The following is a 27,576-nucleotide window of genomic DNA, read 5'->3' as shown; positions in this document are numbered from 1 at the left end:
TTTTTTTTGCCAAGTCCAAGATAAATACATATCTACCTATTTATTTACTTTTTTCAACATTTCCTAGTTGATATTATTGATTTTTGCGTAATGACATTAGGCATAATTTTGTAATAAAATTTCTGTCACGGTTTGATTGATTTTTTTTGTGCGAAATTATACAACGTCAAGGCAATTATCTTTGTACAGTGCTAATAAGAGTAAAAAATGAGATCGTAAAATTAGAAAATTGTAAAGTGTTTGTCTGCAGATTGTCTCCCCAAATGGTCTCCCAAAGTCATAAACTCATAAATTGTACTTTCCGAACTAGATTTGACATATTTCAGAACATTAGACAAAAAATATCGCGCGTTCAAATGAAATCATAGGCTGAGATGGCGTTGGAAACCGTCAATTGTTGTGCTTTTTTAAAGCGTAGATTAATTGGAGCATGTTGACAGCTAACCTAAAATTTAGAGCCAAACGAATTTTCTTTTTTTTTCTTTCTTTGCAATGTTTTACATTAAAAATAGAATAACGTAAACAAATGTCATTCGTTGTCAAACGGCGGGAAATTCAAACTTTACACTGTTCTAAACGGTTTAATTTTCCAATGCCTACTCAGCCCAGAATTTCATTTGAACGCGCGATACTTACATGCATAGATTTTTTTTTACATTTTGGAGGATTGTGTGAAGAAAAACAGAATATACCTAAAAACATAATAATAATTAATACATATTTGTGAAGTAGATATTAGATGTTCCATTTTAAAATACGAAGTTTGTTACAGTTTTTTGATTTTAATAAATAAATAATTACAATTACAAAATTCGAGACACTGAACACAATTGGATCACTTGGTGACAAACTTCACAAAAAAATTGGAAAAAGTTCCCACACACCAAAAAATTGTCGAATGTGTCGACGCGTTTCATCCAACCAAGTTGGCATCATCAGGACGATGAAAAAACTGAGAATTATACTCTAAGAACTATAAAAAGTGATAGTATTTCGTAAATCCAATGTAATGGAATTTTTTAATTCTAAAGAAAAATCAGGTCTTTTTTATATAATTAATTAAAGTCGCAAGTATAAGTTACAATCGATAAAAGAAATTTAACATTTCTAAAAATAACAATAATTAAATTGTGAGAAAATTGTGTAAAAAAATTGTAATAAAAAGTAAAGAAACATATTGTTTACAATTTGTTGTGATCACTTTTACGCTAATAAAGTTGTTTTTGAAAGAATAAAAAACTGATGTACACTATTCCTCGTCGAATATACACAATCACAATCAATATCACAAGGAGCTAGCTCTGGGCAATACGATGGTTGTTTGAAATAGAGTACTTTGCAAGTTAAACTATGTAAGTGTAAAATCTCTCTCTGAAGTTTATCTTTTTGTTTCTCCTTCATGGTTTCGCAAAATGGAAAAGTTGAATCTGCAAAATGATTAACAGTCTTGTAGAACCTTTTGAGAAATATGTAATTATTTAGCAATATGTATAACTAAACAGTCCAGAAGTATGGTTGACGAAAGTTTTCTCAACTATAAACTTCCTTGGTGTCTTTTTACTCTTCTTTCACCACTGCATCGATTTTTGTTTGTACTTTGGATTATGCTAATACATTCAGATTTCATCTGTTCGCCGAAAAATAAAATTTGGATGGTTTTTGGTTAGTTAAAAATGTATTCATACAAGCATTGTTTCAAAATGAGTTTTTTTAGCTATTATTGACAAGAAAAAAAACAAAGGAAATTTATTTTTCAATAGTTAGCTGCGAAACATGCAATATTTCAGGAAAAAAATGTCTCTTGAAAATTTTTTCGTTGGTTTCTTTAATTAAGTTTGAAGGACTTTAGACCGTCCGACGAAAAAACCGTCAAGACATTCTTCGGTAGTTGCCGCGTAACACTAAATCATTTCCTCGAAACAATTTCTCACCTCCGGCTGACCCATTTTGGAAAAATGACGAGAATAATGATCGATAAATCACCATCAAGAGGCCGAACTCACAAGAAATCATAAATAAACCAGCGCCGGCTATTTATACTCGATGATTACGCACGGTGTCCATCCTAATGACGTTTTATAAGAGCTCATCCTAACACGATCTAAGCTAAAACAGAATCCGAAATGGACAATAACCTCTCAGGGGACTGGTCTGCACACCGTTCTGTCAAATTTATGTCTCCTAATCCAGATTTATTGCACCACCCCACTGTGGTGGCCCTGTCCTTGTGAATTCTTCGGACGTTTTGTTTACGACACCAATAACTCACTCTCGGACGACACTAATTAAATTCGGCGATGATGCGACCTTGGGGTAATCACTGGGAGGGGGTGTCAGACAAGGATTTTAAAGAAACTAAATTCAACATCGTTAAGTTGGCGCATCGATAATGAGAAACTTTAAGGGATTATCTTGACGATTTCATTTTCTTACGGAAAAATTTTAATGATTAAGTCGGTGTGTTCTTAGGCCTTTCAGGATGGTTTAGAATGATGACAGGTATCAGTTTTATGTCACAAGGAATGACATTTCTAGGAATATCGCTAAATCATGAAACACGTTTAAGAAAAATATAAAATTGCTTTTATTTTTTATAAAAAACACGAATGACCGCTGACTTAGATTTTATTTCCAATAAAAATTTGTTTATGACAGCGATAACTCACTTTTTCTTGACGTTAGTTATTAAACTCGTCGATGATGCGCTTTTAGGTTTAATCGCCAGGGATGTTGAGCAGGGATTTTTTTGAATAAATTGGTTAAACACAGACGTGTCAGTAAAGTCAGTAAAAAAAACTTGTGAGTAGACTGTTATAGATACGTATCGAAACAGAATCGGTCTTAATCTGCACCTCTGTGGTAGTCCATGAGATACAAAACATTTTTGTTAATAAAACCTTTGTGTCATCTTAAGATAAATAATAGTGTTTTTCCAGTAAAATCTAATTTTTATTTAAATTAAAATTTTTCGCTCATTCTAAATTGTCACTCTAATCAATCATATTACTAAAAACTAGGCTTTCTTTATGTTAAAATTTGAGTTATAGAAATACTTTAGGTATTGCTAACACCCCATCAAAGTATGTTCAGAAATTTTTTACTTATAAGCGGACAAGGGATACATACAGATTTTTATAATGTTAGAAGATGAGGTAACAGAAAACTTCTGCAGTTTTTTGTGTTGGCAACACTTAAACATTTAAAATGTAAAATTAACATCGCTCTTGTTTCCTGACATTTATTAAATTTAATTAACTTTTTTTTTGACATTTTCTTGAAATATTTGGTGTAATGGATACACCAGCCCATAATCAAGAAGTGGCTCAAAACAATGAAAACACTTAAAACGTAATTTTAATTAATTAATCTTAGTTAAATATTGCTTCTTTGTAGTTTGTACGTTATTGTAAATAGAAAAAAAAAATTAAATCGCATATTGCTTATAGGCTATAGGGTGTATTTTTTTCGAAAATGGTATGCCTGCAATCAACATGCAATAGGAAGCTTGCCTTTGGTACGGTCACCATGGGAACAAGAATCTCCTGGAATTTGACCTTTTCAAAAAAGATGTCCAAATGGAAAATTTTCGCCCATTCCATTGGGCAAGACATTTTTTTAGTTACTCGAAATTGCATGGTTGATGTCCTGTCAAGTAGTGAGCTATTTGGTGCCGGCATGGGGGTGTTAAATTGCTTTTCACTTATGCTTCTGTCGCGGAAATAAGCGCGAGCCGCAGACGAGCTCGCGAGTTCGGAAAATCTTCCGGAATAATTGGTGAAACGTTTTTAGTGATGTTTGTGTCTCCCCTTAAAAATAAATTTGTTTCTTCACCTAATAATTCACCCCCTCCGCCACTAATTAAATTCCGCCACGACGCTCCTCGGGGTTAATCACCCAGCCCCGTCGGATTTTTAAAATGAAATCAGGAAAACACAGCAGCATCAGTGCAATTGCGTGTGGAGGGAAGACATTAAATTTTCAGCCTGACGAGATGATGGGGGTAATGGTGTGTGGTGCAGATTGGCCAAATTCGACACTGTGTATTAAACCTAATGAAAGAATTGGCGCATTAACGCGGGGTTTGATAATGTGCGTTTTTGATGCGTGAAAAATGACTTTATTTATCGATTGTGGAAATTTCGACGGGACCGTCGAGAGCCTTGAAATTCACGCGTTTCCGTCTTTGTTTACGGCGGTTTTTGCCGAAAAAAGGTGGGCCCGTTCGATAGATTGCTCTTTTTCTCCTAATTACTTTAATGCCGACCTACGTGCAGATATTTACCGCAATTTATTGCCATGTGGTTTACATAATGCACGGAAAACTCGACAATCGCACGCCAAAAAACTTAATTGGAATTTTATCAGACAAGTGGAAGATTAATAGAAGGACTTTTTTTGTTGGCCCGAATCGTGTTTCAGCCAGAATTGGAATGTTTCTTTTGCTGTTTACTTAACACTTCTTCCGCTACAAATTTTATTTTCCAGCACCACTTTTCGCTGTTATGTCCGTATTGCATCGCTCTGACAGATTGACCTTGCCTTCTACTTAAGATGAGTCATAAATACCAAACCTTAAATATCCACCAAAAAAAAAGGACAACATAATTTTATGTAACGAGCAATTTTTTTTTGGTTTCTTACAAAGACTCATTCCAATTTTTTATATTTAATATAAGCATATTTATATCGTGTGATCAAATAAATGTCAGATCAAGAGTGCATGAGAACGTCATTTGCTCTATTTAATCACGTGCCCAGTGCGGACTGGAATTAGAACTTAATACTTTACATAACTTTTATTTTTTCAAATACGAAACTATTATTATCTTTCTGCCAAACAGGTTTGTATAAAAAATACGTAATTACTAACCATATTACTCGTAATAATAACAAAATAATTAATAATATAATTAATAACTTAATTGAAGATTGTAATTACTTTCTCTAAATGCTTTTAAATCGTGGACCCATTACGTTACTTAATTTAAAAATTAATTTAAGTTGTCATTTAACCACGTCAAATAACTAATGGTGTCGATGCGTCACGTCCATTTCTTTTAATTTGTTGAAATAATTACAGTTACGAATAACGCAATTATAATTACTTTCAATCACTAATTACACCGCCGATAGTGATTTATGAAGATATTTATTTACACATTTACATTTCACGTACCCAAGTTTGTTTTTAAATTAATGTTTTTTGCTGGATTTTTTTTTTGGAAACCTCCGGTATGCGGAGAGATTTGATTTTTTTAAATTTCTTTTAACAACAAAACAAAAAATTCAAGGTCTCTGGTTGAAATAGAACAAGGTCAGTGTTGTACCAACAGGCGACTAATGTCAAATGTCGAACGGTCGACCCAAGCACAATTGTTACCATTACGTATTTTTTATCTCGACGAGAGAAATAAATAATTGACGGGTTTGTCATTTGACTATTTCTCAAGATTGAGTGTCTAAAAAATAAGAACAAAAAATATTTTTCTACATATGCATATAAAATTTCAAATACAAAGAACGGACTGTGGTAAATTATATGTTGAGGATAGAGTACCACAAATCAAACTTTATCTGTGTCGACGGTCACTAAGTGAAAAAAGTACAAGGTAGAACAGCTGCGATTGTGAGAGGTCCTTAAAATCACTCAAGTTGGGGACCTCTAATTTTCATAATTTCGGGGGTAAATGTTGAGACAAGTTTGAAAGTGGTACTGATTATACGCTGTTACTGCTTTTACCCCAATTTGCTCTAAACTGAAGCGGCCAGTACTAGTATTATGGTGGTACATCTGGCCAAACGACCTGTGTTGACTTTTCAGAAAATAGTACCAGTTCATATTTATTTACCCACGGACTGATACAAGTACTGCACAGTGAAGAAGTCACACAATTTAGTATTCAATGTGATATACAGGGTGACTTTGAAATTTGTGCAGATATTTTAACCAGTGGTAGAATTCCACAATAGGTAACGATTGAGCCAATAATGTCTTATACAAATGTTGCTATTTTTCGAGAAAAAGGACCCAAAAATTTTTCAAGTTTGACGTCTGAATTTTATGAAAAAATGGGTCAAAAGAAAATCATAGTAGACTTTTTTTTTATTGGCATTTAATTCAAAATTAGGTCACTTTGACAAGAACCTCAATCAGGTACATATACGAGTATTCTTATTTAGGACTTTTTTTTTTTAAATCTGTCGCAATTTTTCCTCGACGAAATTGGTAATTTTCCTTCTTTCGCCGTAAGAAGTGTAACGGCGGTCCTTCGTCGGTTGGGACCCTTGGAGGGCTCGCGTGGCTGTCCTCCTCCTTGCGGTTCCACGGTCCGACCCGGACCGCCCCCGCGGCGACCCCGCAATTAGACTCGAACGTTATTCACAGGAATCGGAATCACGGTCAGTAATTCCAGTGCAAATTAACAGAATCGAATCCACATCGGTCTGTAAGGGACACCGCCGCCGGGTCGGAGATCGTATGACGGCCATCGCCGAGATATCGGCCCTCATACGGGCTGGAAACCCACCCGGCGAGACCGTCTCCAGTTTCAGCGGCGGTAAAGCGACACTGGACGTGCACCACCACCGGTGATATGCTCAAGTAAATTTGTCACGAACGCCGCTGGAAAACCGACGTGATTTACGACGAGGAACTTCGCCGCGACCTGGAAAAATGGAAAAAACCAAATCGTGAAGTTTCCACCTCGAAACTCAAATTTGACCCCCGACAGTGGTTTGTTTGCACTTTTAGCACCAATTACGAGGCCGTCGGGGCCAGCTTTTGGACTTGAGCTTCAAGTTTGCATCGATCAAAGTCGGTGCTGGCTCAAAACAGAAGTTAAGTGCACTCCGAAAGCGATAGAAACAAAACAGTCGTCCTTCCTCGAAGGGAATTATCGCAGCATGTGGGCTCGGTAGGGGGGTTGCCGTGCGATTTCCATCTTCCACCGAAAACCCCTGGATACACTAAGTTTGTCAAAATATCGAGACCTGACAGCATTGTTAAGTTGGGGCTCAACTTTGCTGTCGGTTCTAAAACAACCAACAAATTGTTATTAACAGCTGAGGATAAATTGACACTTCCCACTTCCTTTTCTGGTAAAGTTGGTTGTCCACCACCTGAATCGATCACAAATGATGTATTATGCAAAATTATTCATAGCCCTAGATGATTTTTTTTTTCAATCAATCCCAAGAAAGTACTCTGTAAAATGTGTGTTATTTTACCTGCAGTACTGCAAGGTTCAGCCTTGGACCCTTCTCAACCCCTTCATGCATAAACGACACTGTCAATCAAATTCCTTCAGAACAATTGCTTTTGTGGTGACTTCAAAATTCAATCGAAATTAATAATGATGCAATTGAGTCAAGTTTTTATTATTTAAAGTTGTTGCTAAAATGAGTTCAAAAATGTCTACTAAATGTCACAGGGGTTAATTTCCAACGATCATATTCAAGAAACAATCACTTTTTTGAACTCACTAACATCAAAATGACATTTCGCAAACGCAACAGTTAACCGCGCACTAGTGCTTCAAAAGCATCCAAAAAGCATTGTCCTTTTTGAGCATTTTGAAAATAATTTGACTTGATAATAATAAAATCAGCTTTACAAACGTCATTTCTCCAATTTGGATGTTGAAAATTTCGAAAGAATGAAAATAAATCGCTATTAATTCGATTGACACTTGGGCAAGCGTCATCTATTCACTAAATTGGAAACTATTGAAAATAATTTTAAAATGCTAATGTTTGATTCAAAAAATATTGTACAGATCTCGATGCGCGAAGACGTATTCGGCACATTCACGCAAATGAAGCACTCGCTCCTCGTCGCTCAAATAATGCGCTCATGTGCGAAAAATGTCTTCTCGCACTCGGTTCGTAAATAACTATTTTTTAATAATAGCTATAATAGAACTGTTGCAGGTGGAAAAGTGTTATATTAAAAAAAGAACTGTTGTGTAAAATGCTAGTAAAAATATGTAATTATTATTGCCTTTCCGTAACATCTGTTACGACCACATACAAGGAAGAAACTTTTAGATCTTTAACAGAAGCACCAATTATAAAAATTGAAAGTAAAATGGAACTTACAAATGAGGGACCATCTAGTATGTCAATGTACGTAAACGAATTATTTTAAAAATAAGTAGATCAACAACCAGAGTCGCATGTTATACAATTGGTGAAATAAAAACGTAATTAAGATTCCTTTGTTTTCTTAATCCTCGACAAACACTGACACACATCCTTAAAAAGTTAGAGAGATAAGTGTGAATAGCTTGAGATTTTACTTTCATTAAGAAAATTTTAGTTGAGGAAGCTCACTTGAGAAAATATATTAGTTTCAGTGGATTAACCGGCAAAAAAACCATGCTGTTTATTAGTCTGAATGTTCGTGAAAGAGTTTGTAACAAACCGAGTTAACTTCGGTTAATTGCAGACCTTGCGTTTATAATTATTAACTTCTGAAGTGCAACCGCTTTTGGTGGCAGCTCGTTACCATTTCGCTTGATATTACTAAAGAAAAAAGCGAACAAAGTCTACAACTGCAAAGTGCTCTACTGTTTTTTTCAAGTTATTTTCAACTATGTTGATGATACAATCTGAGGCTTATTATTTCAGTTGTATAATCTCAAGGAGTAAACATTTTCAAAGTTCGAGGAGAAGAACTTAGTTTTATTACTGAACAAAAAAAAAAGGCAAGTTCTGCTTCCGTTATGTCTCCGGCTGTTAGGTACTCACTATAAAGCTCATTATCAGTATATCATGTTAATCAATTTTAATTACGTCTCTGATCGATAGGTACCTAATGATATTTAAAAAAAGCTACGTCAATAACTTTCTTTGACTACCTGTCGTGTTTTTTCTACGAGCTATTGTTTTTTGGCTGGCGTTAGAGTAGAGTGTTGGATTCTCTCATGGGCTGTGACCTTGGAAATATTGCGCGAAGGCAATGAGCCTGTGAAAAATCTGAAAACTGAAAACGTCGACTATAGACGAAAGAGAGACGACACTAACGTAATGAATGACCATGTTTTCCGGTTACCGTTTGCGCAGATATGACTCATTGCTCATGAGAAAATCCAACACCTGCGCACCTCTGTCTACTGCAAAATCATCAAATAAACTCGCTTCGCCGATCATGAAACGAGAATGACGGAGATAGAAGTAAATAAAATAGGGGCTTTGGTGTCTATTATTTGTTAATACATATTTTTTTCTCCCTTCCCTACTCTTTTGCTTTTACACTAGGAGCAAAAAACGATGAAGCACCTTTGTAGACATCCTGTGCTAAGGATGATCTAATTTTTATTATTTTCAAAATGTATCGAAACAATTCTATGATTATTCAAGCTCTGCGAACGGCCTATCTACCTTTTCTGAATCGTGCAGTTGCGGTAACACAAATACCTTTTTCTTTTTGTGTTGCAAATAGTATTTTATGTATCAGATTTGGACCAGCATGATTGTCATCAACCGAGAGAGCGAATTGTACAAAGTACTTTCATTTTTCCTTTTTAGGACGTCATTCTCTCCATTTCTGAATCTGCGATATTCTGTCAGCGGAGGCGACACGGAACTGGTGCATAACGCACGAAGTAGAATTAGATGAGGAAATAATTTAAATCAGACCGCGTTGATCTTGCCTCGCTCCGGGGCGTAAGTTAGTACCTCCGCTCTTCCACATATCAGCTGTGTCTCGTGTCCAGGCGGCGGCAGCGACGGGACATTATATTGTGGTTAATTTGCCTCCGGAATGTTCTCGCGTCTTGTTCTGCCGTACCAGCAGCCATCATATATAAATTCCTGTAGTGACGGAGTGGCACGTTACCTGCACATACACGTCCACCGGGCTATATATCTCGTCCTGATTTACGGCGCTACCTCCATGTACAAACACCCGAATGATTGATAACAATCGGAACAGAGCCAACAGCCAGAGATTCCCATGCAGTGCGGAATGTCAGGCCCGGCTTCCGGTTCCGGACAGGTGACCGCAACCAGCGCCGTGGCGGCCGCTCGGGGAACTACGCTTGCCTGGTGGACCGGAGAACCACCCACGCCTCGGATTTGGCGCACCGGTGGCTCCACCAAAATCAAATTTGCCCTAGATGCAGGTGACGGACGTGCACGCAAAGGTTGGAAAATCTACACTCGCGGAAGAGTCCGTCTCGATGCTCTCCGGGTTTGTCGTGTCGGACACATTCCCGGTGCACCGAATCAGATTTAATGACCCCCACGAAATACCCATTTTTACCGACTTTCAGCCTGATAATTACACATCCGCTGCGAAACAATCCCATATTTTCACATCGGACCAGATCGGAGTGTGCATGCAATAAGCATATACAGGGCGATATCACTTCCTGCAGTGAGCTACGAAAACAGGTGGACGACCGCATGCGATCCACGCTTTCCCACGGTAAAAATCAGATCAACCCTCGCCGCAAAACTCCCCCCGGACGCTTCATGCACTCTGACCCGACTTTATTTAATTACATGTTCGTTTCATTAAGGATTCGACCGAATTGGGGTTTCAGGGGGTAATTGGGTGTGCCGGCCGCTTTGTCGGGGGTAATAACAGGTAATTCGGAGGCTAGGTAAAGCGGAAAATATTTAGACTGGATGGGGTGAGGAGTTTTCCGTGGAGGCCCCGGAGCAGCGGCCGAACCGCAGGGGACCAATAAATGTCCACAATGTGATACGCGGTGATCGAGTTAAATTTGATTTAATCGCAGAGGGGTGGTCGAGATAAATCTGGCTTTATTTTCAACGTTTATCTCTTCATAACTTATCAATTGTTCTACGGGAATAAAGCACTGGACGCTATATCAAAGATCTTTTCTCGGATAGTCCAGTTAACTGTTAATAAGTATTTTTTTATGTTTTCATCGCCCTTCAAACTGTTGATTGAAATCATGCGAAAAATGAGGTTAGATTTAAACAGCTCATCAGAGTTGGTGCGTTCACAACGGACTCTTCAACGCCAACTTCGATGCCAAATTTATAAAAACATCCGTTGTATTTTCCACGATTAAATAAAAGTAAAGAAGAAATACTGTGCGCTCGAAAATAAAAAAAAATCAAGATGGCCATGATTAATACACTTCAGTTGGCAGCACGTAAAAATTTAATTCAAATGTCATTACAATGGTAATTGTCATTATTAATTATTGACTATTAAAATTTGCTATTACAATATGTTCACTTTAAAGCAACAAATTTTCATTGTCCAGTGTTTCTTGGGCAATGGAGAAAGGCTTGGTCCTATTCGACACCTGGAGTTTTTGAGGAATTTCAACAATTTTCCGGACTTTCAAGGCACTTAACCAACAACTTGCCCAGAAAGTCTACAAATGCGTAAACATGTTTTTGGAAACAGTTAGTGTTCTGCGAAAAAAAGGCAGTAGACGACCGACAAAAAGATCAGCTGAAAATATTGAAGAGGGTGAACAAAGAATTGTTGCAGAGATTAACCTAAGAAACTAACCTATCAATTGGTACAGTTCAGCTTATCCTTAAAAAAAGATTTGCACTTTTTTCTCTATCGTATGTCTGTTATGCATGAAATTACTTCTTGACAATAAGAGCCCCAACAACCTCTCTGGATAATATTGATTGATCGATGATCGTTGGATCTTGGATCGATTTATAAACAAGGGCAGTGCGCGTGCGCGTGCTCGTGCTCACCGTTGACGTTAAATAAAGATGCGGGAGTTTTAAATCTCATTGTTTCATTGCACTAGCTGAGGAAATTCTTTTACAACCGACAGGTCACACAAAATTCTTTATCAAAATCAAGATTTCTCAAAATCACTAACCTAACTTTTAAAACTGACATCTGTTAATTGAAATCTCACGAATTGCCAACTGAAATGTTTGGTCAGCGCCTACTCTAATTTTTTTTTTCGATTTCAAGCGAAATGGCCTGTCAAGAAGGACTAGAAAAATTAAGCGTTGCAGGAACAACTTTCCCTCTGCAGGAAATGTGTCTGCTGATAAATCCATAAAAGAATATGTGCTTGTGTCTTCAGCACGATCGTGTAAAATAAAAATAGAAGCAAGAATCAAATCGTGGATTAAAAAATATTGTTGATCAATTACGAAGTTGGATGTTTGGTCCATTATTTTTCGTGAAATCTTGAGTTTCTGGCGACAGCTGCGCCACAACTCTTGGAGATTTCTCCACGTCCTTGGAGCGTAAAAATTAGTTGCCGTAGACGGCAACAATTACCCACTTGTCACCCGAACCTGCCCCGTCATCCACCAAAAGCGCACATACCTCGACAAAAGGCCGGCAAAGTGTGAACTATTCTTATCTGCGGGTCCGATCCTCTTTCAGTTTGCTAAATTTAGACCGCCTAATCGAGACGGATTAGCCGCGACTTCCGATTGCCAATATCGCTTCGAAATGTGTATCTATCCGGGAAAGAATCTCGTTTTTTTCCAGCGTGATCGATAGAGTCGAGGAGAGTTGCCGTGGTTTATGGGTGGACATTAGGAGGTTGCGTGTAAGAGGTAATCATCGATGACTGGCGCATCGACAGCCGCTTTTACCTCTGTCACTTACCTAATAACACAGTAAATGTACAGCGTGGCCGCCCTTAGGTTTACTTCACATCCATTATCGACGACCATCTAGATTTTCAACGGATATGCACATGCACGAAGGACGAATTATTCTCGGTGTGCTACGAAAGCGGTTTCGTCATAATGTAGCCGCTTGTTTTGTTATTGAAATGGGAAAGAGACGACAATCGGCTCTTCTCTAGCCCACAAACGCGACTTTTTATGGACTGAAATGGACGGTTTTGCACGAATTGTGCTTATGTAACCGTACAAATTGGACAAATTAAGAAAATTCTATTCTGCCCACACCACACGACAGTCGTTAAAACAAGAGATTTGCTGGACGTATTTCTTCAACGAAGGAACTAGTCTTTTTTTTTTTGGAAGTGGAATGAGATTTAGCTTCACTTTGTTGAGGTGTTGAGGACTAAAATTCTAATGAAAAAAAAATGTTCGTTAGCAATACAATAAAAAAAGAAATAAGAAGTAGGTCAGGTCCGCTTAAAATAATAATAATGACGTTTTATTTGTCTTTTGAAAATACAATAATAGACATATGTATTATTATGCGAGTTTAATAAGACGCTTTAATTAACTTTAATAATGGAACGAGTGTGATAATACGTCTTATTAAATGAGTGTAATCTATTATTTTATCTACTTTGTTTTACTAATTCCTGAAATTCCGGCTGCTCAAATGGTCATATTAAATTAGGGACTTTTGCGTGGGTTGGTAACAGACATTTTTCACAAAAATGTAAGGTTATATTTACTAAATTTACTTCGTAGCTTCACACTTTACCTTGACGCCTGACGTGAAACGGCTGATGTTGCCAATATAACACAGCTAAAAGTTACCAAAAACACTTTATCTAATAATAGGTATGATTCATTATTAAACTGTTTTCGATATAATAATGAGCCCATTAGTAACGCAAAGTAGACAAAGATTTTATAGATAGGTCAAATTAAAAATGAACGTTTATAAATTAGAAAACAGAAAACAGAAGTGAAAAAAAAAACATAACGTGCTCAGAAACATTAATCCAAATCGATAAAGAAGTTTTTATACTTTGGGTTCGTACTGATGCTATTACGATACTGTTTTGCGTATCGTAATAGGAAAAGGCGTGATATAATAATAATACTAAAAACAGTGAAATTTAATTTTTTAATGTTGACGGATACTGCGATGTCGCGGCAGACCGCAGACGTGACCTTGGGTGGAATCCTTCAACTTTATTATTAAATTTTTTTTTTCATTGAAAAAGTGGCAAAGTAGAAAAAATATTGTATGACATCTCGTTTATAAGGCATTTTATCGCACTTACTTCTTTAGAGCACTCCTCACTACGCTCGTCGTGCTTTAAACCCGTGCGTGCGATAAAATGCTTCTTATAAGACTCGTATCATAATATACTATTATTTTATTAATTGAAGTAGCAAGGTGGGGAATTAAAGGGTGGAAAGAGTGGTCGGGAAGTGAAGATTGAAAAGAAAACGTCCTTATCCTTAACAAATGAAATGAGAAGAAAAAGATATTTGGAAAAATAAACAAAAGGAAAATAAATTCAAAATTTAGAACCGAATAAAATCTTAAGTCAGGTCCAATCATTTAGTGCCAATAAGCTTGATAGAATACGGAGAGTTTTATTTTGTACTTAGTAACAGAGACACTCAGCGGGACACAAGTCTGGACTTTCTATTGGGTATTTTTTTTGTGGATTTTATTTCACAAATGATCCTATTTTTTTCATTACTTGCCTACACTTCTGACCTGTAAGGTAAAGCAAGTCGTTACTTGAATCAATCAAAAATACTTATCTTCGACACAATAACAGTAATTGGCGCCTCAGGAATTAGATTTCCCTGAATAGGAAAGTAAATTAAGATAAGAGATATCAATTTACAAACTAAAAGAAATGAGAGGGTCGTATTTACTACAGAAAAAGACCAATCAAATCGTTTAAAGTGTCTGCTCAGAGTTGTATCTAGCTCTCAAAAAAAAATAATAGCGTACTGGATTCCTATTGCATAAAACAAAAATGTGATAGACACTTTCCTGCAGCCTCACTGTACCCTAGGCGTGTTAACTTAATTTTTGGAAATAATGCCGACATCATAGATAGGCACTGATGCCATCATTTCAAAAAATTAAGCAAACGCTCATCGGCAAGCGGTGTAAAATCAAAGCTCTGTTTCTGAGCCCGATGCCGCTAAGCCATAAAACGACCGAAGGGCTGACAGATTCCAGTGCATCCAAAACATTTCATGAATAATTAGGCCATTCTACTGGTATTAAAATGTTACAACTTTTTGGATTTCCTGCTCTAAAGCAGTATCCCTTACCTGGCATCTTCCAAACATCATGTTTTCTCATTCTTACACACAGCTTTCAGAATGAGGATGGTCAATTTGTTAAAGTGAGCCGTCCGTCAAAGGAAATTTGCATGTGCGTATGTTAACCGGTGATTATTATTGTTTTATGACAACCCGGTTTTACGACTTACCGGCATCGAACTCAGAAACGGAATACTCGTATAACCTTGTTAAATGTGAATGTTATTATTTTCTGGTCAGTTTAACGAATTGCTTGTTTCATTAAAAACAAACAATAAACAATATATTTTTTTATCATTCTAATTAAAAATGACCGTACTTTTTTTACTTTTACTGTTACTGTTTTAAATATTTTTTATTTTCCACCCTAAAATGGGTAAAAAAATGCGTATTTTTTGTTGAGATAGTTGGAAAAAGAAATTGTGTCATGCTGGTACCTTCTTTTGAAAGAATAGACTTGACTGCAAGTAAATTCTTCGGGGAAGTTCACAAGCGTAGCTTTATTTGGCATTGTTTCTGCCACGGTAAATCACGTTCACACTAGGATTAGCAAAATCCGCCCCAGGATTGCTCGAAATCTGTTTCGCCACACGCCAAGGACCGCGACAAGCCCAAAGAAAGTCCCTCCTTGACATTTCTCTCACCAACACCTAAACAATAACAACGCGCACACACACGTCTTTAACATTTCATCTCTCGGGGTGCTCCGCCCAAAATTTCGGCCGACAACCAAACAAACCGTCCGCTTTTAATTAAACGAAATTGGCGGCGGCTTTGAACCGCGTTGGGTAAGTGATTCCGTGACGTAACCGCATTTTGTTATAATTATTGTTGTGATTGGGCAATTTCTCGCCGTTTGATTGATGTCTCAGGGCCGGCGTTATCGCCGCGTGCATCTAAACGCTCCTTTACGACACGTTACGTTTGCGGATACTTTTTCGAACCGCAACGCAGGTACTCTCGACCGGAACAAATTACAACATCCGTGTTCCGGAGTGACGCCCGCTGGTCATGAATAAGGGCAAGGACGGAGCTAAACTGCTATCAAATGGTTTTATTGACCCCCGAAAAAAAGAACAAACAAATTGAGATGAATTAAAAGACACGCACGGATCAAATCGCCTGTGCGGATTGTGAGGTCACGTGATGACGGCGCGACACGATCTCGACTGAGGTTATGTTAATTACACTTCATTGGAAACATTTTGAAATACTTTCCGTATTGTATCACAATATTATAGTAACGAATACCACAATATGACTAAGCAGATCCTGTAATAAAATCCAATTAGTGACTAGCGGAGTATAACTGTTTATAATATTAAAAATATACAGTGAGGTCGAAATAAATTTGCGTTTGATTGTGCTGTTCGGACTGACAAATCAATAAAGGCGAAATTAATTCGAACCGTTGACCTTTAACGGCGCTTTTAATATCCACGATAATCATCTTTGGAACATTTTTGCGCGGTGCTGGTAATTGCGATAAATTTTGAGTAATTCTAGTTTTTTCCAAAATTAATTGCTCACATTCCTTACGAGAGTTGCTCAAACAGGAGACATGTTGACACGTTTAGAAAAATTATCGACAGGTGGCGCTGTTGTAGTTCCCTGCAAAACAAATAATAAGATTTTCTAATGCAAAAAATACTAAAACGTTTAATAAAATTAAAAGATATACAATTAAATTTCACTGTTTCAAAACCAGAAAACCTTCAATCTCCACTTAATGAGTAAAATATTGATCAAAAAACATCTGCAGTGTCAGCAACAACGGTGATTAATTTACCAGTTATTTTTACATTACATGGTTGGTGTGGATTTTTCAAATTACATATTCTACTATTACTATTATGTAAATTTGATGTCCAATAAGAAATTGTAATGAGGAACAAGATAGTCATAAAAATTGTAAGAAATTACAAATTTTACAACTCTATTTCTCGGTTGCCCTATTTTGCGAGTGTTTAAACCATAACCTACTTATTTTGTTACTAGATTTGACGTAAGTAGACATATACCACTGAGAGAAAATTTTATAAGCAAGTACAATCGAATAAAATATTTTAGCAAAAGCTTAATTTTGACAGTCCAGGAATTTTTTTAATTGGCTATAATTCTGAAATATAAGTTTTCGGCTTCCTTAACTGTAAAACACACCTTTACCTTTCAATTTAGGTTAAAGTAGCTGCGATTTACCGACGGATGTTGTAAATTTCTGGAGGAGTGAGGTAAGCACGCACGGTTAATTTGCTCTTTTTAGCGTTACTTTAAAATTGAAGTGTTCATATGTTACTTTAATTTAGAGTAAAAAAACACATTTACATGTATTATTTTTCCGATAAATGTTTTTTTTTATTGACTTGGTAATAATCATAATGCTAGGGGAAAATACAACCTACCGGGTTGGCAGCTCTGTATGTCAAAAAGTTTGACATTTGTTATTTCATAAAAAATCCAAAGTCCAAAAGTCCAAAAAGAAACATTTGGTGAGCCTAAAAGTCTAATACAAATGTCGTTCGGTAGATATTTCACAGCTCGGCTGCGCCTCGTGTTTGAAACATAGTTTTTGCGGTGTAAAATACAAGTGGAAACATCATGTTGTTCGCGACATTACTTGCATCTTCACCTTTCTCGGCCAGACACGTCGTTCAAGTGACAGGTCGAGTGACCAATTCCAGCTGAAGTGAGACAAGCTGAAGTACCGAAACAGGTGCGCAATGTTGTAATTTAATGAAAAAATAACGAATTCGCGATTTATGAAGTCATTTCACCAGATGCGTGTCAAACCAAGCAGCCATGTCGGCCGATAAGATCGAACAAGGAGGAAATTCGAGCCAAGGCTCGTTGTCTATCACTTACACTCATTACATGGTGCTCTAGTTTTTTCTGCACACTCACAACTGCTGCTACAAATTATAATCGACTATCTGATCGCTACATTGTTTTGTAATTAGTCGTGGCATCGATGTCTTATCGATCCTTCAGGATCCGGTCCGGCAAGCTAGAATATTATTAATTCACTTCTCGCAGTGCGATATGTTAGATGCGGCTAGTGCACGCCTCCCTTAAGCCACATCAATGTACGTACTTATTTTTTAATTAAACTTTAAGTCAAGATTACTTCGTCGGGAATCACTTAGATGCAACAGCGACCGGCCGTCCTCTTCCAATTTGCCTCGACCATCGCGGCTCTCGCTTCTTGTAATATTGATTGGAACAGGCGTGTTGCCATCATCACATCTCACCTCTGCTCTGTCTCAGCGATTCCAACAATGCGGCACGCATGCTTCTTTAATAAAGTGTGAAATAGGAGGCAGCGTACCGTGATCTAATGACTTGCTGATAACACGAGATATCAGCACACAACAGCACCTGTCTGGTTCGGTTTAATTTCCAACCTGTCACATTCTTCGATCGAGACGAGGAGGGGCCTCGACGGAGAAGAAGTGCAAGTAACGGCCAGAGAATTCCAACGCCGGCTTTTTCCACACGACTCACTTCCACGTCTTCATTTGGGACTGGATATTTCGGGAAAGTAAAAGAATCTGAGGGCACTTCCGGAGGATAATCCGTGTCGCCTTGAGCGGCGAGCGCGCGGCGACGCTTCGTGCCCCAAAATTGTGCCGCTTCCTCGGACCCTGCACCGGCGATTGTAACCGTTTTTCCACGCCAATCACGATTAATTACATCTATTCGGTGCAATTCACGAAGAAAACTGCAACGCGGGTCTCATCAACCCATTTACATTTGCCTCCCATTTGGAGTTATTGATTTTGACAGTCGATTGATTTTAATTAGAGTTTACGCGCCGCCACCCTGCGCCATTTTTAATTGAAAATTGTCGGTCCTCCATCTCGCATTTTGGCCGAATTACACGAACAAACGGCGTTTACCTGCAATTCAGGTAAACGAGTGTCGCCCGCCGCGTTCCGGTGGACGCAAATCTGGGCCGTACGACGGACGGCTGTTGGGTCGGCAATGTCCTGCGCCTCACAACCATCCCGAATCGCTCGGCGAAGTCGCCGTTAAGTCTAGCGGAATTGAAAAATTCCTCGGAGCTTTTCTAGGAATCCGAATTTAAAATGTAAGCTTTTACGATGTACTTGCAACTTTTAAGCGCGTTTTACGACCTACCTGAGCCCCATCGAGGATGCTCACGTGGGAACTGATCGCTGGGCGGGAGGTGGGGGGCCGAAGACAGAGGATCCCAGTCCTGATGCTCTACGGCAGCTTAAAACATTCTTCAGGATAAGAAAAATTATTAAAAAACGTTACGGTACCTGATAAGAATTTACATTTTTAGGTTACAAAATAAGATTTTGGAAGAACACCAGGTAAGAGTTTAGTCCAAAAGTATTTTTGGGATAGGTAAACCGAGATTATCTTAAATCCCCAAATTTTTCTCAAATTTTGCTTCTTGGGTGGTAATGTCCCTTTCGTGATTAGTTTCTTCTCAAGTGTAAAACCAGCACCTCGTAAAACCTCTTTACAAAAAAGACATTTGCGTTTTACATCCAAACTATTTTTCCAATTTCACTTTCTTCAGCCCTTAACAAAAACTTGACTGTTTAAGGTGTGACAGGGTAACAAGAGAAATAGAAATAATTGGTACCTACGTCATAGGTGAAGGAAATAGCTTTTCTTGAATAGAGAAGTAAAATAAGATAAAGGGTCAATTTACCCATTAAAATAAATTGATGGGTAAAGTTGGTCCTTCTGCAAAAGGATAAAGCGTTCTAATGCGGCTGTTCACCAGTGTTGTAATTTCTAAAAATAGAATAATATACAGGGTGATTTTGAAAGTTGTGCAGATATTTTAATCAGGAGCTACGGGCTTCATGTAGAACTCGGAAAAAATGTTTAAAACATTCTATGTCAAAAAATAAAATGACATTTATTTTTTGTGCTACAATTTTTTAAATTGCTTTTAGTTTTCTACGTTGTCAAACAACCTCGTAGGTAAAATTTCGGCACATTTTAAAAATACACCCTGTATATCATATTTTATAAAACGTACACCAATGCGGTTTCCTTGTTTTAAAGCATATTTCCTATATTTTACTTCGCATTGCCGTACATTTTATAAAATATGATATACAGGGTGTATTTTTAAAATGTGCCGAAATTTTACCTACGAGGTTGTTTGACAACGTAGAAAACTAAAAGCAATTAAAAAAAATTGTAGCTCAAAAAATAAATGTCATTTTATTTTTTGACAGAATTTTTTAAATATTTTTTCCGAGTTCTACATGAAGCCAGTAGCTCGTGATTAAAATATCTGCACAACTTTCAAAATCACCCTATACAAGATACAAGAATAATATAGGTAATATACAATAAATATAGATGCGTAGATTGATATAAGAATTTAAATTGTGCGCTATGTCTGACGTCATATAAAATGGCGTTGGACATGAAAAGCAAATGGCAGCACATTCTTCGAGTTCTTTCATTTTTTAACATCTTTGGCTTTGATGGCAACGCAACTAGAAAAAGTAGAAACATTTTATTTGCAAAAAAAAATAAAAACTCTTGAGAATCTTATCTGATGTTTAATGTCTATTGACAGATCCTTCGCTGTCATTTTTTTATTTCAATAAAAACAATCCCTCTTCTTCTTCATCGTCTTTTTCTTAATACATATTACTATTATTATTAATTATCAAGGATTTTTTTTAGTACCATCAGTGTTATTATTAAAAATGGTCCTTGGAAGCTTAGCTCCATCAGATCCAGTCAACTGTCATTTCATTGGTTTTACTCTTTTCAGGCGTGACAAGATGAATCCTTGCAACATCTTTGATCCTTGAAAAATAATTTTTTTGTCTGTCGTATTTTCCTCTTTCGCTCGTTCACGGCACTAATCCCGGAGCCACCCCCGTCCCTTTTGCATAAACTGCGTCGTCCGATTAATTCGTACGCAGTGATCCTGCGAAGACACGCAATATGTGCGTCACATCCAACGTAAAAATCTCCGACTCTCTCTGTTGGAATAAAAAAAAACCTCCGGTGATTTATGAGGGTCTCGCCGCTCTGCGAAGGTGTCATAAGTGCCGTTTTACCTTGTCGCAGCATCCTTGCAGCTGTGCGCCCAGGTGCGTGCTCCCTTTGCACCCCAATGTAAGGACAATGAGCGGAAGAAAATATCGATAGCGTGAGGACGCGTACGTACGTACGCATTTACGACTTTCGTATATTTATCGGTTATCGGTAATTTTACGGGGCTGATTTATTGTTTATCGCTTGTTTTGGAAGGGGTGGTGGCCTTTTTTAAGACGTCGTCACGCCAAATTTATATTTAAATCGACGCCGTAAACGCGGAACGGCCCCAATTTCGCTAGACAAAGTGGCGGGATATCGCCGCCTACGACTTAATGTCCATAAGGAAATTGGATGCGGCGGGATTTTCTCTGTTTTATGCGAGCTTTCTGCACGGGGGAATGGAGATTTTTATACCTTTACGAGGGAGACGGGGTTGATTCGCGCGGGAAAGGACCAAGTTGGACGCGTTTCCGACGAACAACTCTTTTCCCGGTTAACAAATCAATTTCGCTTCAGCTCTTCAATTTTCAACATTATTGACAATTGTTTCTTTTACTCATCTTCTACTTTGTTTATTTTGCCCCTTTCCTTTATTTTTTTTATTTGACATTTCAAGTGTACATAATCAATAGAGTGTGCAACGAATCAAAGTAACACCTGTATATTTATATAATGGATTCACTATGTGCATAATTCTAGGTGTCGCAATGGAGTCAAATCTACCCTAAAAAGTTTGGTGATACTATTATGATATAAAAAGAGACTTGTTTTGTTAGTGCATTGTTAAGAAATTCTATAGATATAAACTCCGGTGACCTGCTTTTTATAAATCCACAAATACAGAATGATTTACCCTGAAATTCAGTGTTTTCCTAATCGTATTCTAGTTTCCTTATTTTTATCGTCATTCTGAGTTTGTCAATAAGATTACCTTAAGGCTAAAACAAAAAAGTCGTTTCCTTCATGAAAGAAAACGATTTCAAAACTATTCAATGTCCCCAAATTTTTATTAAATACCGTACGTTACGCCACTGCGATCTCGACTCTTCGACGACGCGACTGCGTGGTGTGCACGTGATTATGTATTGCTCAAGTGAACGGAGTATAGACTAACGTGTAGTTTTAGTAAGTCACTGTGATGCATGTACCCCTGTGGTTGCCACTGCCAGTTGGTCAGGACCGGCTTCAGGTACCAGTAAACGTGGGAGGGTATTGATAAGGGTAGCATTCCATCAATTTATTTAAAAAATTCTAAGCTTTCTGTTGGTGACAAACAGGTGACACTGACATTTATTACTGCTGTGGCAGTAACACACAGAATGCATTAGTTTGGAAAGCAAATTTGTCAAGTCAGCGAGGACAAATCCCAAGGAATTTCTATAATTCTGAACAGTAAAATAGGTGATCCCAAGAGTTTTGGTTCTAAAAAGTAGAAGATAAAAGTTGAAAAAAAAAGATCAGTACAGAGTGGGAAAATACATAAAGAAGCTATAAATATAAAACGTCAAAAAATGACCTGACCTGAAAAATAACGGAGCCGGTTCTGCAGCTATTTGATTTTGTTCTATTTATTATTTGTATTGATAGCGATAGTTTCATTCGCTTGGTAATAAATTATATTCTGGCTCACCATACGAGAATGACACAGCACTTAGGTTAAATTAGATTTGTCATAACAACACCCCAAATAAAAGCAAACCAAAACTAACCCTCCCTTACTGACAAAAAAACTGTAATTTTTAAAACCTGAATAAAAAATCCTGGTTGGCACTGAATGTCACTAAAATACGTAACCCCTGTCATTTCTTAAATTCCTTCCAGATTGATTTATCACTCAAAATGACAAAAAATTTACAATTTCGTGATAATGAAAAACACAAAAAAATAAAACAGTAATCTTCTACTGAGAAGAAATGGAAGTGACAGTTGAGAGTTTGCTGATTTGTTTGGTACATAATTTAGAAAAATGTTAATTTTGTTGTGGATCTGAGGTGAACCTAAAGAAATTAATTTTTTAGGCGCCCTTAATGAAAACGGTAATTTTCCGTAATCACAAGTGGACGAAATGTAACTCTTTTTCGGACGCTGAGCGTGGCACCATCTGTTGAGTAAGTTAGCAACGAAACCCACAAATCCGAAAATTGTTCTGTCACCATAAATTATATAAATAAGTCTCGTTTTGTTGGCAAGCTGATAACAAATGCTATAAAAAATCGTTAATAAATTTATCTATTTGAAAAAGGTAAATTTGTAATTTTTTCAATGATGTTTTTTGCTTTGTAGTTCGAGCGGTCGCCTAAAAAATGTAATGTGCACCTCTGACAAAAAGTGCCTTTGTCCTCGCTCGTTTTCAAGCCTCGGCCGCACCTCGACCAGAAAACTCAGACTCGGACGAAAAAGATGCACTTTTTGGTCTTGATAGTCAAACAACTATGTTTCTCTTGACGTAGCAAGAATGTCAATTAATTTAAACCTGAGGAGAGTGTCCATATCGTGCGGGACATTAGAGCAGCGGTTGAGGCGGCGGCGGCGGCGGCGACCGCTAATTCCTTCCTCGTTACGGCACCGAAATCGCCGTCCATCAGGAAACAAGATGTAACGGCCCGATTAGCGTCAACATTACAACCTGCAGCCCGTAGGTACGAAGTTGGGCCGAAAAAAGCTGCGATCACTATCTCCAGGTTATTATGTCGAATTTACAAATCGCGTTATTATTTCCCCCCGGGGACCGGAGGGGCGGCGGTGGTACGATAATTGCCGTAAATCTCTTCGGTGGATCTAGAAATTCGATTATGTGGTAGTCGAGATTTGAGCCGGCGCTATCGCGGCGACATCTGTCACGCACCCGATGAATTATGAGGGTGGTGCCGTCCGCCAATACGTGTTTTTCACACGTGGAATAATTCATGCGGACGATTAGAGACGGCATTCGGCACATAATTACGTCGGGGAACGATTAGGGAATCGTGCCGGGGCCGGGGGTTTATTATTCGAGAAAACCGGATGATGTATGGAGTCATTAGCGCGGTCTGTTGAAAGAACTGTCGCTCCGGCTTAAAAATCGTGAAAGATTCCACAGATAGGAGCCCGTTAATTAGATCAGGTTTGTGGGGTTTTATTGTCGACAAATTGCTAATTTGCATGAGCGGTGACTAGTGTGAAAATTGCCGGATTGGCGGCGGCGGCGGCGGTGACGGCCTTTTGTCCAAACGACGAATCAAAATCACGTGACCCTTGTTTGTTTCCTTTGTTTGACTTGTCAATTATCCTTATTTGTATGTTTTCGCTTTCACCACAAAAATATACAAATATCTACGTCTTCCATGTCCAAACACTCATCCTTCTTCTTCTTCTGGAATTCTCTAGAACCTTTTGCTCCACAAAGTGTGGCGGAGCAATGACATTTGCTAATTTGGTAGACTTAAATGTAGAAACATATCCTTGTTGCTCCGATGACTGTTCTTAGAATAAAATTGTTCTTACTGTAAAAATTGTTAGACTGATCTTGTAGCTTACTAAATTTCGAACAAAATCTTCTGCATAAAAATTTCAGTACGGTAGGAGTATTTTAATTTTTACATCGCGAAAACTAGGTTTCAGGCACGAGGCGAAGCCGAGGTTGCTGAATTTTTAATACAGTGAGCAATTTAAATTCGTAAAGCAATTCTTCTGGATAGGCTAAACTAGTGTACCGCGACAAGTACAACGCAATTTGTTATTGTTTTAGGCCGCCCCCGTGCCGCCACCAGAGCCCCGCAGATCGTGGTAAGTCACGTGCACCGCACTCCACAGTTTGGCAAATACCATTTACCTGTCGCTTTTATTGTTTAATAAAAAGCGTTTAGTCCCCCGGAAAATAATAGAGTCGTGTGCGTGTGCAATCTGAACAGCAAAACACACACACACACACGCTCACGCGTCCAGCCATTAATGCGTTTGCTTGATGATTTAGAAGAAGTGATGGCCCGAGCGGCCTCAATTTGTATCCCGCTCGTGACAGGCCAATCTCGCTCCCGAACTTCACCCAAGATTAATAATTCCACTTGTTTTTGTAATATTTCACATGTTAATTACCAGCATTGTGTGCCATTTGTGGTGAGTTATGTCCACGGACCACCAGAAATTCGTTCGTTCGTGTTGCTGCGGCCGCCGGTTAAATGCAAAACACGATAAAAACAAACCGGTCGGGGGTGGGGGCGGGAGCTTGGTGTGGTGGCGACGAAGACAAATTCGGGTCCTGGGGAAAAATTTAAAACAAGCGGGGAGCAAAAGTGGACGCTGAATTCCAAAAGTGTTCGAAGAATGAATGAAGTTTTGTTTTGTATTTGTATTTCTAACTTACCTTAAGCATGAGATAGCTAAAAAGTAAAAAAAAACCATTCGTTTTTGAGTTCTTGAATTCTTTGGCCAATAGAATCCACATATGCATTTATGAACAATCTAAGAGAACTGCAAAACTTAAGACTTGAGCTTTCATTCGATATACCATTTTTTGAAGTTTTGAAAGAATTCTCGAGTTTTCCAAAATTTTTGTTTTGAAATTTACAAAAATTGGAACTTTTATAATTCTCTGTTAATTCTCATTTAGTGGACATTCGGTTCGTCCCGAGATGATACCTTTAAGATTTCAGCAAGTTCGTCCATTTTAAAAATTCAAAAACTCAAAAACGTAAACAAAATTACTATTTCATGGCAAACTACACATATTTTTGCAATGAAATGACACCAATGCATTATTATTCTCGTCGCACGTGCGAAAACCTGAATCGTCGGCGGCAGAAGATCGCCGCTCCCAAGTCTCCCCCGAGTTGGAGGGCCAAAGTTGGAACGCATAAATGTGGGGCTACCCATTTTTCACTAGCACAATGAGTGATGTTGTATTCGCAAGCTTAGTACTAGAGCTGCCATTTGATATACAACACAATATTTCGAAATTTTGAAAAAATTCATGTTTTCCAAAATTTTTGGTTTGAGATTTACAAAAATTGGAACTTTTATTATTCCCTTTTAATTCTCATTTAGTGAGCATTCGGTTCGCGGTTTGCGATTTGAGCAATTTCATCCATTCCAAAAATTCAAAAACTCAAAAACGTAATAAAAAAATTTAAAAAAAAAATTCATGACAAACTACACATATTTGTGCAATGAAATGACACCAATGTATTATTATTCTCCTCGTACGTGTGAAAACTTGAGTCGTAGGCCGCAGAAGATAGCCGCTCCCATACCTGGGGGCCCAAAATTTGAAGGCCTAAATGTGGGGCTGTCTATTTTTCATTAGATGCAAGCTTAGTGCTAAAGCTTTCATTTGATATACAACACAATATTTTGAAATTTTGAAAAAATTCACAAGTTTTCCAAAAGTTTTGTTTGGAGATTTCCAAGAATTTGAGCTTTTAAATAATTCTCAAATTATTCACACTTGGTAGTCATTTAGTGAACATCCGGTCCCTGTTTCGAGATAGTATCTTTATTGTTTCAGCAGTTTCAACTATTTTGAAAATTCAAAAACTCAAAAACAGGTGGTCAAAAAAATTAAATATCTATAAATAGATTTTCAATGAAATGACATTAATGTATTATTGTTGGATGTGCGCTAACCTATCTCGGAGGCGGCAGTAGATCGCCGCTCCCATATCTCTCCCAAGCTGTGGACCTAAAATTTAAACCGCCCACTTTTCACCAGAACAATCACGTTGAATTTGCAAGCTTAGGACTAGAATAATCATTTGATGCACAACACAATATTTTGTAATTTTCAAAAAAATCAAAAGATTTCCAAAATTTTTGTTTTGAGACCAAAAATTGCAGAGCTTTTATAATTCTCAGTAAATTTTCATTTAGTAAACATTCCGTCCCAATTTTGTTTAGTTTCAACAATTTCATGCATTTGGAAAAATCCAAAAATTCAAAAACTTGTTAAAAAACGGATTTTATGGCAAACTATAGATACAAATAAATTTGCAATGAAGTGACACTAACGTATTGTTATTACCGTTTCACGTGAGAAAACTGTCTCGGGGGCGGCCGTAAGTCGCCGCTCCCGGATCTCCCGCGAACTGCGTGGCTTAAATTTCAACACATAACTATTTGGCCGCCTACTTTTTACCAACATAATGACTCATACTATTTTTAAGCTTAGAACTAGAGCTTTCATACAATATTTTGAAATTTCCAAAATATTTGTGATATGAATTTCAAAAAAAAAAATGTATAATTCTCTTTTAATTCTCATTTAGTGAACATCCAGTTCCAGTTTCGAAATGTTATCTGTACAATTTCAGCAATTTCGTCCATTTTGAAAACTTGAAAGACACTTTTTCAAAAAAAAAAAAAAGAATCTCATGACAAGCTCTAAATAGATTTGCGATGAAACGACAGTAAGGTACTGTTATTACTGTTGCATGTGCGAACAGTTTGTCTCGGGGGCGGCCGTAGATCGCCGCTCCCGCGTCCCTCTCGTTGCGGGGCTAAACTTCGAACGCCTAACCGTTTGGCCGCCCACTTTTCACCAGCACAATGACTGATGTTGTATTTGCATGTCAGGTTTTAACAGTACAGACCTTGAGACGGCTTCATTTCTCCACCTCAGATTCTGTTCTAGTCCTAACAAAA

General features: G+C 37.6%; 1 protein-coding gene across 10 annotated transcripts in view; it reads left to right on the top strand.

Moving 5' to 3' along the window:
• Nucleotides 1-27,576, top strand: part of SoxN (SoxNeuro) — a 212,283-nt gene that overhangs the window by 125,771 nt on the left and 58,936 nt on the right. For 3 of the 10 annotated variants that reach the window (XR_011159907.1, XR_011159909.1, XR_011159910.1), the window contains exon 4: nucleotides 24,689-24,726. The exons of the other annotated variants lie outside the window; for them this stretch is intronic. The gene's annotated coding sequence lies outside the window, so the exon portion shown is untranslated. The remainder of the gene's footprint in view (nucleotides 1-24,688; nucleotides 24,727-27,576) is intronic. 10 annotated transcript variants of the gene reach the window in all.

Source organism: Tenebrio molitor, chromosome 5, assembly GCF_963966145.1.
Source record: "Tenebrio molitor chromosome 5, icTenMoli1.1, whole genome shotgun sequence".
In the NCBI taxonomy this organism is placed as follows: Eukaryota; Metazoa; Arthropoda; class Insecta; order Coleoptera; family Tenebrionidae; genus Tenebrio; species Tenebrio molitor.
This window is presented reverse-complemented; position numbering and strand designations above follow the sequence as displayed.